The sequence below is a fragment of the Arvicola amphibius genome, chromosome 10 (genome assembly GCF_903992535.2).
Source record: "Arvicola amphibius chromosome 10, mArvAmp1.2, whole genome shotgun sequence".
NCBI lineage: Eukaryota > Metazoa > Chordata > Mammalia > Rodentia > Cricetidae > Arvicola > Arvicola amphibius.
Genome location: NC_052056.1, coordinates 8,282,236 through 8,297,524, shown reverse-complemented (window position 1 = coordinate 8,297,524; position 15,289 = coordinate 8,282,236). Strand labels below are relative to the sequence as shown.

General features: G+C 47.3%; 1 protein-coding gene across 1 annotated transcript in view; it reads right to left on the bottom strand.

The window, feature by feature from the left end:
* Nucleotides 1–13,726, bottom strand: part of Tiam1 (TIAM Rac1 associated GEF 1) — a 266,751-nt gene extending 253,025 nt beyond the window's left edge. The window contains exon 1 of the mRNA XM_038345371.1: nt 13,680–13,726. The gene's annotated coding sequence lies outside the window, so the exon portion shown is untranslated. The remainder of the gene's footprint in view (nt 1–13,679) is intronic.
* Nucleotides 13,727–15,289: the final 1,563 nt, after the last annotated feature.

The window sequence follows — 15,289 nt, the reverse complement described above, 5'->3', positions numbered from 1 at the left end:
ATTGAATAATATTTCAAAGAAGGAATGACAGATCTCAAGGAACATGATGGCTGGAAAGTATAAGCTCCCGTCTGACAAATTCCATACTTGTGCTCTGGGGATTTAACAGAAAAAAAAATACAGTAAAAATGACTAATTACTATAATATTAACCTCACATTTTTATCTCCTCTTAAAGCACTAAGTAACTATCTGTCAGCCTAAGGAAGTGATACTGGGCTCGGCGTCATCACGTCAGTGATGGGGAGTCCACTCAAGGGGCCGGCAACTAAACCCCCACACCGTCACCAGCTCGGCATCCTGCTCTGTGAAGCAAGGAAGCACTCAGACAGCTAAGCTGCTACAGGCAACTTCAAGATCAGCCAGGAACAGGGCGTGTTTCTGTGGGAAATGTCACCAACTGCAGGAAAGAAGCCTCAAATGTCACACGCGAATAAAAAAGGTCTGCATCAATACGTAAATCTCAACCTCCACCAAGATATTAAAACCCCAAGCCCTAACTTCTATTTTAGTGATGCGGGAATATGTATTTGTTGTGTATTTGCTGTTTTCTAATAAAAGAATCCTGAGCTAGGTGGTGGTGGCACACGCCTTTAATCCCAGCACTCAGGGCAGAGGCAGATGGATCTCTGTGAGTTCAAGGCCAGCCTGGTCTACAAGAGCTAGTTCCAGGACAGCCTGTTACACAGAGAAACCCTGTCACGAAAAACCCCAAAATAAAAAAAAAATGAAAAACAAACCAGAATAACTTTATTAATATGGCACTATTGGCTTCAGGATTCTGTAGACTGTTTACTGAAGAGTGAAGAGTCTTCTAAACTGGGTGTGTGTGTGTGTGTGTGTGTGTGTGTGTCTGTCTGTCTGTCTGTCTGTCTGTCTGTCTGAGTGTGTGTGTGTAGTTTTTGAGAAAGGGCTTCTTTGTGTAGCCTTGACTGTCCTGGAACTGGCTCAGTTGACCAGGCTGACTTTGAACTCAGAGATCCACCTGCATCTGCCTCCCAAGTGGTGGGATTAAAGGTGTGCACCACCACCACCACCCAGCTTCTAGAATGTTCTTTAACTTTTACTAATATTACATTTCTTTTGTTTTGCTGAAGAGGGAGCAGGGCTCACTCTGAAGTTCCCCTTCACGTAAAATACAAATTTGTGATAGATAATCTGGCAAATCTGAAAAGTTTTAGACAGCCCCTAGCTATCCTTAACATTGTCTGTGATTCCGACACAAGGGACACACATCCTTAGTGACTGCAGAACACTATGTCATCACAGGAAATACCATTTCCATCACAGCCCATCTGGCCAAAATCTCAGGCCGTCTCGGCACCACCGAAAGCCCTCCTAAAAAACCCAGAATATCCCAATTCCTTTTAAAACCCAAAGAGCAATTTAAGACCACCATCCCTTACTTCTTGGGTTGAAATGTGTCTACTGAATTCTAATAGTCGGGCCTCTCTGATCCAGAGAAATGAGGGCCATCAAGATAAAGAAAGGCAAACAGGACTTCATCGCTTCCTATATTTTTTGCATTTTATTAAGTAAATCTTGCTTGAAGACCACAGGTAAAACTAAAGCCACTTGACATCGGGTAATGGTGTCACACACCTTTAATCCCAGGATTTGGGAGACAGAGGCAGATGGATCTCTGGGAGTTCAAGGCCACCCTGGGCTACACAAGATCAAGGCAGAAATAAATCGAGGTGCTGGAGGCTCACACCTTCAATCCCAGCACTAGAGGAAATAAACAATGGGCGGGGAGAGAGAGGCTCAGTCAGGTCAGTCTGTGGTCGCCCAGCCTTGGCAGAGGTGAGACTCCTCTAGTGGCTTGGCTGCTTTGCTCTTCTGGTCCTTGGGTTGAACCCGTTTCTGTCCCTGGGTTTTTAGTTTTCTTGTTACAGCTTCCATTTGGGGCTTGGGTTTATTGGATGTTGATTTCACGGTTTTGTGGTATTAACCCCACCATCTGCTGAAATTCCTGTAGCTGAAGAAGAAATGAACCCTCCGGCTGCTGCCTAGTGCTGCTACTAAGTTCTGGTTAAAGGGGCCTCCTGGCCCAGACATCCACTCCAGACACCAGCAGCCCATTCACATCAGTGGGAGCAGGTTCACTCATGGTCACTTCTGGAGAGGACGCATTCCCTAATCATTTCACCACAAACTAAGTAGGCAAACGCGGTATTTATGGACATTACCGAGAAAACCAGGCCATGATTAAACAAGGCTAGAAAGACATAGAGATGGCAAAGGAAACAAGAAAGGCACACAGAAATCCTCTCTCGCTGATTGTTCCACCTTTCATGGCTCCAGAATCCTACAGTCAACCGTGGTCCAAAAATACTAAACGGAAAATCCCATCAGTAAGTTACTTGTGCATCTTCTGAGTGCCATAACGGAATCTTCTGCCTCTGACGCCGTCCTGCTGTGCCCTCCCTTTGCCCAGGGCATCAGCACTGTATATGCTACTCACCCAGTAGTCACTGAGAATCTCTTGCCTGGTTATCAGAACAGCGGTCACAGCCCACAGCACCGTGGTACTCCGCTGGCCTTAACAGCGGCGGCAAAGCACAGAAGCAAAAGTGTTCCCAACAAGCTGAGGGAGGCTTCCTCTGAGTGTAAGGATGGACGTGGTTGACTAAGGGAAGAAAACATTCACATGCTAAAGTCGCTCAGATCTGAGGTCAATTGCTTACCAAGCCTAATTTACATATTCAACACCAGTTTAGAAGTGCAGGCATAGAATAAAAACATAGCGTAGGAAAAATTCAGAACCGGTGTGATTTTGGACACCCTCTAAGGGTGTGAAAATATATTCCCATGGCTGAGGACAGAGCGTGCCATAGAGTGTCCCCAATAGAACACTGAGAAGTAAGCACTGGGAAGAAGGCCCCACAACAGTGACTGAGCCGTGTGTAAGACAGCCCTCCAAACTTGTTAAGGGAGAATGAGACAGGCAAGCTGCGTATCATTATCAGAAACAAAGGGCAAACACAAAGACCCAGAAGGAAATTAGAGACAAAGAGTAATACTAAAAAATATGGATTTGTAGCCAGATGTCTTTAATCCCAGCACACGGGAGGCAGAGGCAGGTGAATATCTGTGGGTTCAAGGTCAGTCTGATCCACAAAAGGAGTTCCAGGATAGTCAAGGCTGTTACACAGAGAAAGCCTGTTTCAAACACACACACACACACACACACACACACGCACGCACACACATGCATGCACACACACACTAGTCAATAAAACTGGCAGTTAAAGAAAAGTATTTAATTGTAAGAAAATCCTGTGGCTGGGGAGTCTGAAGTGGGTTTGTGGGAGCAGTGGCCATTGTGATAAGGAAATCAATGTTATCTTTACACCTCAAGAGTGCGATTCGGGGAAGGGGTGGATGTGGGCACATGTAGAGGTGTGTATTACATGTGCACTGGGCACACATGTCCAAAGGCCAGAGTTTGACATCAGGTGTCTCCCTCTATTAGCCTGCCACATCAGTTTTTTGGGACAAAGTCTCTCAGCAAAAGTCAGCTCATCAATCCAGCTAGACTTTCTGGTCAGCAAATTCCCCAGGATCCTCTTGTGTCTGCCCCCCAGGTGTGGCAATCACATGTTCCCACACCTGGATTTTTACACAGAGCGTGGGGACCCACACCCAGGTCTTCATGCTGGCCCAGAACCACTGTCCACAGAACCATTTCCACCACTCCCACGCTTACGTTTATGAACTATGATTATTAGAAATACTTTAAATCCAAAATAAAACAAGGAAAGTGGGGAGTGGGGTACAGGGAAAGAGAAAAAAACAAAGAAAGTAGAGAAATACTAAGAAATCTGCCTGGTGTCACTGATCAAGGATTGGAACCAGAGGAGGAAGATGAGAATCTGAGTTCACAGATGCCTAAGCAGTGAAAGCCAATGGAAATTCCTGCAGTACCCACAGGAACACTGGTAAGACAATCCTAAGCTAAGAATGAGTAGATGTGCCATCACCCAGAGTGGGCACTATCAGGGTCCTCTAGAGGACAGGACCTACCACCTACATACAGACACACCCCCACAGCACATGTGCATCATCATGATACTACACAGTCATAGACATGTGTGAAGATCTGCACTGAGCAAACTGCAGACCCGGGAGAGCGATGCTAATTCCAGTCCAAGGCCAAACGCACTCACGCTGGGGACACCCCCCTACTGAAAAGGTGTGAGCCACTGATTTTGTTCAGGTCTCCAAATAACTGCATGAGCCCTCCATACTGGGGAGAGCAATCTTCTGTCTCTCTCACCTCTGTTATTATATCTCATCCAGAAACATTCTTGGAGAATACCCAGAACGGTTGGTCAAATATCTGGACATCCTGTGGTCAGGGAGGTGGACACATAAAATACTATCAGGGCACTCGGTGTGTGCTAGGTCCCATTGACAGTGTGTGGTTACAGCAGCCACAGCTAACACATCCACACTGGCCGAGGCGAGAGGACAGAGTCCAAGTCAGCAGTACCCAGGGAAAGCCTAGGAAAGGAGCTGGCCACGAAGATGTCTTGTAAGCAAGCACTCTTGACACCACACACACCCATGGCTACTTCGGTCAAACAGGCTGGCAAGTCCTCAAATTCTGCCCAGGAATAGTGGAGTCAGAGTCCAGCTCTACCAACCTGAGTACCCAGGATCCACTTCTGAGGACACTTCCCCGTGACCACCCCAGTGTCTAAGTTCCTACTTGAAATATCACTCTTATAATAACTAAACTAGCTCTGGGGAATAAGTAATACAATGGGTACTGTATCAGTCTGATTTCTATTGCTGTGATAAAACACTGACCAAAACCAATTTGAGAAGAAAGGGGTTATTTGTGTCTTAGGGTTTCTATTGTTGTGAGAAGACACCATGATCACAGCAACTATTATAAAAGAAAATATTTAATCGGGGCTGGCTTACAGGTCCAGAGGTGTAGTCCACTATTTTCATGGCAGCAAGCAGGCAGATGTGGTGCTGGAGAAGGAGCTGAGAGTTCTTTCCACATCTGGATCCACAGGCAACAGAAAGTGAACTGTGTGCGCCACACTGAGAATAGTATGAGCATGGAAGATCTCAAAGCCCACCCACACAGTGGCACAATTCCTCCAGCAAGGTCACACCTACTTCCACAAGCCACACTTTCCAATAGTGCCACTCCCTATGGGAGTCACTTTATTTCAAACCAACACAATCTGGCTTACAATCCACCATTAGGAGAAGCTGAGGCGGGAACCGAAGCAGAGAGAGACCACAGAGAAACACTGTCTGCTGGCTTGTTTCCCCTGGTTTGCACAATTGTCTTTCTTAGACAGCCCAGGCCTACCTGCCTAGGGGCAGCACAGCCCACAGTGAGCTGGGTCCTTCCTCATCAATCAACAACAATCAAAAGGATGCCCACAGACAGGCCCACATGCAAATCTGATGGAGGCAACTCCTTAATTGATGTCCCCTCTTCCCAGCTATGCCTAGGACTGTGTCAAGTTCATAAAAATTAACTATGACAGACAGGGAAGTATCATAAAGCCAGGAACATGCAGGTGCTCAAAACACAGAAGTTATTTTCACTTTGTCCTTCTTTGTTTTTGAACTGGCTGCTAGTCATCTCTGCCATGCCTCCACTAAGAAAAATACTGCATGTTCCCATTACGAAACCTGCCTGCCAATTGCCACAACCCCCTCTTCTTGCTTGGGTGAGACCAAGTTTGGAGCGAGGCAATTCACCATGCAGATGAGAGCTCCCTGTAGTCGCCAAATTGATGCAGGCATTTCACAGCCAGGCAAAATTCAATCAAGCAGAAAGTCAAGTCTCTGGCAGGCAGAAGACAGAGAGTCAGGGGTGCTGGGTCTTCGCAGGACAACTGGCCTGGCACCTTCTTCCCTGTGGTGTGAACTTTTCCTGGGAAGACAAATGATTACTGACCCCGGACAGGGCACCAGTGACAGACAGACAAATGATTCCACCCAATTCAGGTAGACAGATGAATTTAATTAGTTTCCTCATACGGCCATGGACAACTTACAAGTGGGCACACCACTGGAGAAAATAGCTCTCCCTATAACTATTAATAAATAGCACAGATTCTGAGGGAGGAAGGGTACCCCAGCAATTGTTAACTCTCCTCTGGGAGAGGTGTGCCTTAGGAGCCCTCCCCCAGTAAGCATTAACAACTATCCTTGAGAAGGAAGGGTCTTCTGAGTCTCCGCCACCAACTGCTAACGGCTTATATCCCTTCCATAAGGAACCATGAATGGGCCCAGTGTGGTGTGGCTCTCCCGCAGGTAACTACAGCTGCTGAGACGTCAGGAGGGCAGCAGCAGAGACCATGAGGGGTGATGATGGGGAAAAGGACCGCCTTGCTTCTGATGTGGGATTCCCCTCTGTATTCTGTATGAATGTTTTGTTACTATTGGTTAATAAAGAAGCTGTTTCAGCCAATGGCTTAGCAAAGTAAAGTTAGGTGGGAAATCTGAACAGAGATATATATATATACAAAGTAGGCAGAGTCAAAGAACCATCATGTAGCTGCCAAAGGAGAAAGACGCCGCTGGAACCTTTCTGGTAGGCCACAGCCTCGAGGCAATACACAGATTAATAGAAATAGGTTAAGATATAAAAGCTAGCTAGAAATATGTGTGAACCATTGGCCAAATGGTGTTGGAATTAATATAGTTTCTGTGCGATTATTCAGATTTGGGCAGCCGGGAAATGAACAAGTCATCTCTGGTAACATGCTTCCAAGAATACTGATGCCCACTGTCATCGACTAGACAAGGCCAAAATTCAACACTGATCCTCCCTAGAACACAGAAGACACTTCTTTATCTTGCCATAGCTGGGCTCCCCACACATCCCTTTGTTCCAAAGGAGCCACCCATCCCAAATCTCCATCATTAAATAGTACCTCGTTCTTCTGTCCCAACAGAATCCAGGACCAAGGCACTTCCTGGAAATGACCCACTGGCTTTCTACAGGAGCAGGTCCTCAGCCTCAGCCACTCTTGCCGCTTTAAAGTGCCCCCCACCCAGACCTAAGTTCCCTATAGCAGCACAGAGGGACAGACCTATGTCCTAGAAACTAAAACAGGGTCATGGGGTGAAAGCCAGCCTGGGCTACAAAGTAAGCTCTAAGTTAGCAACCTAATGAGACTGCCTCAGAACTTAAAAAATAAGTCAAAAGAAAGCTGAGGATGTAGCTCCGTGGTAGAACTTACCTAGCATATGCAAGAACTCAGATTTATCACTTAGCAGTGTGAAACAGGAAACCGCCACTGAACCACGGAGGGGGGGGGGGCGGGGAGAGGTCTCTTCCCTAGTTAAATGTCCATCAAGACAGTCCCTGGAAAACTCGGACAACAGAAACAACACCCAAGCCATCCAGCAGTCAATTTAAGAAGCTGAATGAGGAGCCAGAGGAAAAACAGTAAACTCAGAATGGCCATGGTTGGGAGGTCCTACACCAGGTCAGGCCCCGGCATCTGCATCATCCCAGGAGTGATCGGAGGCTGTGAGGTGAGAATCAATCAGGCCCAGAGCAGCAGGCACAGCCTTCACCCAGGCCACAGGCACCACGATGCTGGTCGTCCATCAAGCTGCTCCCATCTGGGGTACAGGCATGGCTGGCACAACGACAGGAGGACTTTGTGACTTAGGTCACAGTGACACACTTCTGATTTAGTACATCATCTTATCATAAATTTTTAAGATTCTGAATTTTAATGTATGTTTATAAATATATCTGTGCAATATATGAAGTTGGCCAAGTCTACACATGGCTGAATAATCCAATTCTTGTGACCTTGAGGGCTCTAACATGAAGAATGTCTCTAGGTCTACGTCGGCCAGCACCTGGAATTCAGAAAAGGAGAACCACAGGGGCATGGGAGCAGGAAGAGATGCAGCTGACGAGAGACCTGGAGAGGCAGAGACACTGAACTGCAAGCGGACCCAAAGGAAAGACGAGAGAAGACAGCTGAGGTCATATTCTGGGGAGAACGTAACACTGAAGCTTGCCACTCAGGCCAGAGGGGCGTTCCTGGAGAAACAGAGATACATCTGCTGGGCTTGGAAGTGTCTCTTGTAAGAGGCCAGCAAATTCCTCTTGCTGCTTCCTTAAATTGCAAAGATCATGGTTTATTCCAGGTGACTAGCTTTCAGCTTTTCAATAAAATCCTTGTTCTATGAAAATTTCTCTCTCTCTCTCTCTCTCTCTCTCTCTCTCTCTCTCTCTGGTCTTTTTGAGACAGGGTTTCTCTGTGCAGCTTTGGAACCTGTCCTGGAACTCATTCTGTAGACCAGGCTGGCCTTGAACTCACAGATACCTGCCTGCTTTTGCCTCCTGAGTGCTAGGATTAAAGGCGTGCAGCACCACTGCCCAGCCTACTTTGTTCCATTTCTTAAGACAGAGTCTTGCTCTCTGCAGCCCAAGCTAGTTTCAAATTCACAAATCCTCCTGCCTCCGCCTGCCAAGTACTGAGATTACGGGTGTGCGCCAGCACTCCCCGTTCTTCGGGAAGGCTTGTACTATAGGTACACAATCAGCGCATACCCACAATGCAGCAGCAATTCCCTGCACTCCCACGCGGCACTATTGCTCTGATGACTATCTCAAGCATCCTGCTGTGTCATTTACAAATACATCAGTGGGTCGTGCTTTTCATATTCATAATCCCAATACTTTTACAGGCGTTTGCCTTCCACATGTCACCAACACCGGTTACTGCTCTTTCAACACCCTCCCTCCCCTCACCAAGTCAGCGTCCTAACAAGATCCAAGGCCGCGTTTGCTTTGGTGTCCTTCATCCAAAGAGTTTCCTTTTCTCCCACTCGCAACCACTGCAAAACTGTTCTTGCCAATTCCTCTTCTCCACCTTGAACCCCATGCAGGTTAAGGACTTCTCTCACCCTTATTTCCCCTTCCATCTCTTTTTAAAAACCATTTTTGCAGGGTGGGCCGGAGAGATGGCTGAGTGGCTACGAGTGTGGACTGCCCTTGCAAAGGGTCCTGTTTGTTCCCAGAATCCATGCCTGCAAGTCCAGCTCCAGGGCATCTGAGACCCACTTCTGGAATCCATGGGCACACAGGCATGCACACACACACGTCAATCATTTTTTACATCATTGTGACTGAGGCTGGTGAGATGTCTTAGCAGGTGAAGGTGCCTGCTATCACCCTGATGGTCAGAGTTTGATCTACAGGACCCAGGTAAGAGTACAGACTCCAAGGTCAGGAGTAGTAGTGTGTACCTTTAATCCCAGCACTTGGGAGGCAGAGTCAAGCGGATCTCTGTGAGTTCGAGACCAGCCTGGTCTGCATAGTGAGTTCCAGGACAGCCACAGCTATATAGTGAAACCCTGTCATGAAAGAGAGAGAACAGACTGCAGCAGGTTATGCACATGCACACACACACACACACACACACACACACACACACAAATGAATAAATAAAATGTAATTTAAAAACTGCTGCTAGCAGCCGGGCAATGGTGGCGCACGCCTTTAATCCCAGCACTTGGGAGGCAGAGGCAGGTGGATCTCTGTGAGTTCGAGGCCATCCTGGTCTACAAGAAAGAGCTAGTTCCAGGACAGTCTCCAAAGCTACAGAGAAACAAAAACAAAACTAAACTAAACAAACAAACAAAATTGCTGCTAGCAAACCCTTTCTAAGCCTGAAATACCAGCCTGTTCTACTGAGACTCCAGCAAAGGGAAGATGGAAGAAACAGCATTCTCATGCCTTCACCCTACATGGAAAACAGAACCACAGATAATCCCCACAAATACTCTGCCAAACCCTGCTCCAACACTTAGCGTAACTCAGGAGCGCCACAGCTCCTGGGTCTCAGCTCAGTCCCATCATCCTCTGTTTTAAGATTTATTTATTTTTATTTGACATGTATGAGTGTCTGCTTGCATGTGTGTATCTGTACCGCACGGTTACGGTTGCCAAGGAGGCAAGAAGAGGCATCAGATTCCCTGCAACTGGAGAACTAGGGCTAGAACTGGGGTTCCAGAAGGTTGTGAGTCACTGTGGGATGCTGGGTACCAAACCCGTGTCCTCTGTGGAAGCAAGTGCTAAACCACCGCTCCAGCCTCGGCTCCATCATCACTAAAATCAAGAAGCATGGCAGAGCATAACCGTTAATACCAGCTCTCGACCAAAGGTCAAAGCCGTTCAAAGGCAAAACACAATGCCACTGATGAATTTAGAGATGATTTAGAGGAGAATTCAGGGGCTGTTAGATCCTATTTCCAGAGAAGAATCCTTGAATTCTGAAGCAGGAATGTCTTTCCTCACTCCTACCTCACTCCTACGGGGCTCCAGTTGGCTGCCTGTGGCATCAACTTCCCCCATGGGCTGGCACTGAGGCACTTGAGGACCAAGGGGTGACAAAGAGTGCCCACCCAACCACCTCAATCACTTCACCACCACCTCTCCCAAGGAGGAGCCTGCATGAACTGAATGGTGACAGAAAGGAATGCCCAAAAAAATGAGCCAAAGACGCGGTTACCTCCAGCCAGTTCTGCCCGGTTTGTGCTCTCTTCTGGCCTGTTCTTAAAGGTCTTCCAACCTTTAAGGAGCCAACTGAGTCAGAGTAAGACCCCAGGGGACTGAGGTTCCCTGCTCTATACCCAGACCCATCCCTCTCCCACAGTGTTTTTCCTTGGACTCTTGGTCCTCACCATCACCAAGGCCCACAGTCAAGTTAGGGGTGAGTCTAGAAAATGACCCAAAGAGACTCCCATGCAGATTTGGAGTGACAAGTCCCAAGCCAACCCAACTCAAAAATGGGTACCACAGGCGGGTGAAGTCTGTCTTCTCCCTTTCCCATGACAAACCGGGGACACCTGTGGTGGCTACACAGGTGGTGAAGAACGCTTTATCCGCGCTTCTGTAACTCCTCTAACACAAAAAGTCAAGGAGTGTAGCACAGCCTGCAGCCCCTGCAGGCTCTAGAATGCCACTGTAGGAACGGATTCAGACAGCACCAAGTCCTACAAGACACCCCCCCCCCCCGCTCCGCCCAAACTTCAGCTTCATACTTCAAAGGAAGACTGTTAATTACACATTGTGATACCAATTATATCGAAATGCATTATGAAACGGAATCTTTGCTAAGAAATTCTACTATTTTAATTCTTTTCTTCTGCCATTTTTTTAATAATCACTATGGTTTTTTATGGCATTAAGATGCAATTAAGAATGAAAAGTCTTTTATATTTTAAATCTGCTTCATTATTCTTACATAAAGAATTCCACAGCCATCCATAATAATTTAACAATATGGCGAGAAGATAGAGAGACTATCTTAGGAAAAGTGAGCTGAACAACGTTTAGGAGGAAAAGTCCAAGTCTCTCTATTTTGAAAGCCCTTAGCAAACGACAAAAAAAAAAAAAAAAAAAAAAAAAAAAAACCAGAGAACTCCTGAGCAAAGGTAAAATAAGTCACACATTAATGCACATTCATATGTAAGAGGAGAGAAGGTCTTATCCTTAGGAAGCCGATGAGACAAGACCTCAAGATGTGGGCTGCCAGGCAGGAGGACTGTTAGCCTCTGCCATCACAGAGTTCAAAGGCCATCACTAACATGAACCTGGCCTTGCTGCACTGTATTTCATTTGAGTTACAGTTGGCCCTCCATTCCCAAGGGTTCAACCACCAGACCTGACTGAAAACACAGCTAGCCCCCCAACCGCCTCTTCTGTGCTGCTGGCTGCCCAGCTGCTGTCATGGCCTGTGTGGTCCCACGTGACCATCACCCCCCCCCCCCCCCCCGCGGCCTCTGCCCTGTACTAGGTGCAGTCTGGAGACGGTTATCAGTTTGTTATCAGCTTTAAAGCAGAGCATTCTAACATCCTCACTGGTCTCGGCACCGCTATGTAACTGAGGATTTCCTCATCCTCCTGCCTCCAGCTCCCAAAGAAGGAACTAGCTGACTTAGTCAGGGTTACTACTGTTACCAGAAACACCATGACCAAATGCAACCTGGGGAGGAAAGTGTTTTTGGTTTACACTTCATATCACTGCTCATCACTGAGGAAGTCAGGACAGAGAGTCCAACAGGGCAGGATCCTGGAGGCAGGAGCTGATGCAGAGGGGATGGAGGGGAGCTGCTTACTGGCTTGTTTCCCACGGTTTTCTGGGCCTGCTTTCTCATAGAAGCCAGGACCACTAGACCAGGGATAGCTCTACCCACAATGGGCTGGACCCTTCCTCATCACTAATTAAGAAAATGCTCTACAAGCTTCCGTGCAATCTTGCGGAGGCATTTTCTCAGCAGAGGCTCCCTCCTCTCAGATGACCGTGGCAAGTTGGCACACAGCTAGACAGCACACTGGTCCACCAGGGAAAATTTCAACCTACAACTTCTCCACCAAGCATTTACTACCAGCTGACTGGCCAGAAAGGGCCCAGGAATGCTCTGCCCCATGCAGAGCGAATCCTCAAAACCCCCTCAAAATGAACCAAGAGTCTGTCTGCTTCTCATCCGATCCATCACCTGCATGTTCCTCATGTCAGGTCCGACTCGCTCTCCCCAACTCTGTTCCTTTCTTGCAAATCCTGCAAGTTGTCCTGTGACCATCACAGACATACCCTTGCAAACACACGCACACACAAATAAAGAAAAACTGATCTCAGTTCTTCATTAGAGAACCAGTTAATAACGTACAAATGGCAGAACCCAAATCCCATCTGTGTTACTCTGAAGAAAAGATCACACCTATGCTCAGTTCCAGACGGTCAATGCCTTTACAGTCACGTGGAGCTGATAGGAGTTCCAATGATAGACGATGGGCCAACAGTACCTATCACCATTAACAATTAAAAAGGGAACTGTGTTACACCACAGTCTATGCGAACCACATTCTGAAACGAGAGTCACCAAGACCTCCCAGCGAGCGCTCCTGTAATCCCCACACCAAGGATCTGGGAGCAGAAGGAATGAGTTCTAAACCAGCCTGAGCAAACACAGACAGACCCTGTCTTAAAGCAGAGGTTCTCAACCTTCCTGATGCTGCGACCCTTTGGGTACAGTTCCTCGTGTTGTGGTGACACCCCCCAACAAGCATAAAGTTTTCAATTTCAGCTACTTCATAAGTGTAATTTTGCTACTGTTATGAATTGTACTGTAAGTATCATCTGATATGCGACCCTGTGAAAGCCGCATTTGAACGCGAAAGGGGTCAAGACCCTCAGGTTGAGAACCACTGTTGTAGACAGATGGGGAGCTGAGAGCAACCCAATGAGGTGCGTGCGTTGTTTAGGGTCTTGGGTCGTGCTCAGGCAGTTTTACCAACTGAAAACCACTATGAGACGCCAACATCCGTGATGCTGAACAATGAACTCTTGCTCATTCATGTGACAATAGGATCATGCTGGTGCCGATCACTTTACAGGAACGTGTGCACCCCGAGAGCTGCTCTCACTCCTTCAGTCCCCTCAGAACCGTTCCTCGGGCAACTGTACAAACCCCTGCAGCTGTCCTGGCCATACAGAATATGTGCGGCCTTTTAATACCCCGAGGAAAAGGTCTGGAAGGAAGGGTAAGGAATAAGAACCAATTAACACAAACATTGATTTCGGGCTTTTTTAATGCTTCGGTGTACTCGCAACGCCCCGCTAGTCCTTCGAGACCCACGGCCAGTGTGTAGGGGACACAACTACTCACCGTTCGGAGTTCAAGCTTCGGAAAGTACCAACATCCAGAACGCAGCCGGCCACCTACAAGTCCAAAAGAAAAGGCGCTGAATAACAAGCAGCTTCCCAAAGCCCGTGCGCTTCATTCCATAAGCAAAGGGGAAAGAAAAGAACACATGCATACAGAACTGTATCTGTGGAGAAATCTATGCGGCCACCACAGCAAGGAGAGGCACGACGACGAGGAAGAAATTAAGGGCTTGGAATTGGTAGCCAAGTAATCTAGAACTCTCTTCAACTAAGCGAGTCACAGAGAACCCAACCTAGTTCCACCTTCTGGAGGAACAGTATTCTGGAGGAAGTCACATGGGCCCTCCCAGGCTCACAGTCCTACTGAAAACAGCAAGGAAAGGTCTGTAGTCTCAGCTAGTCAAGAGACCAAAGCAGGAAGGCCACATCAGCCCAGGAGATCACGGTCAGTAAGCAACACAGCAAGACCCAACACTTAAAAACAAACAAACCAAACAAAAAGTACGTGTGTTTTTAAGATGACTAGACTTTTCAAAGCTAGCATACAGTCTCTTAATGAGGAGGGACCAAACATCAAAGAGACAGAATCAAGACAAATAAGTACAAGTGAATATTTCAGACTGAAGATCAAGGCCAGGCCTCTTTTCAGTGAGAATCAGCCACAAGAGGTGACCCCCGGAGGTGAGCAATGAGCCCCACATTGCTCTCAGTATTGGGTTAGGCTGGACCACACATGATTTCCCAAAAAAACCACATTTTTAGAAATATTATCTGGACATGTTTCTTAAATGGTTAAGGCAGGCAGACTTCCTCCAGGATGACAGCAATGGACAGATATCAACCCCGCTTGAAGAACGGAGTGGACAGGGCTCGGCTAGGAACATGGGAAAGACAGTTGGGGGTGGGGGTTACAGAAAGAGTCAGGGGAAGGCCAATGTATGGGAAACTACTAGCAGAAAACATCAATGCTGGACAGTTTCTTGCTGGATGCTGGTCCAGCAGCGGGATGAAGGAGGAGGGGGGATAAGAACAGCTCATAGACACTGAAGGTGATCAATCATACCCCACGGAGATTCTCAGGAACTGAATAAGCGCGGTTCTCCTAAAACTGCACGGCAAACGAATGATAAGTTGACGTCTAATTCTTAAAATGTTCAGAAAAGCCTGACTTGAATATGGCCAAATATAGACCATCAAGAACGGCACAGGCAGAGGTCCTGACCCCTAGAGGAGCTCCAGGTCACAGGGTCTCTGCAGTCTTCACAGGCCTAAAGAGAGAGAGAGGGTCCTGGGAGGCAGGAAGGTAGTACTGTTCAACATGGCTTAGTATCTGGTATTTGATGTGGGATTCCCCTCTGTATGCTATGAACACCATTGGTTAATAAAGGAACTGGCTGGGCCTGATAGGGTAGAACAGAGCTGGGGGGGGGGGGGCCCTAAACTGAATGCTGGGAGAAAGGAGGCAGAGTCAGAGAAAAGCCATGGAGCTGCTGCTGGAGACAGACTGGCTGAAACTTTACTGGTAGGCCACGATCTCGTGGTGATGCAAAAATTAATGGAGATGGGTTAAATTAAGATGTAAGAGTTAGCAAATAAGAAGCTAGAGCTAAC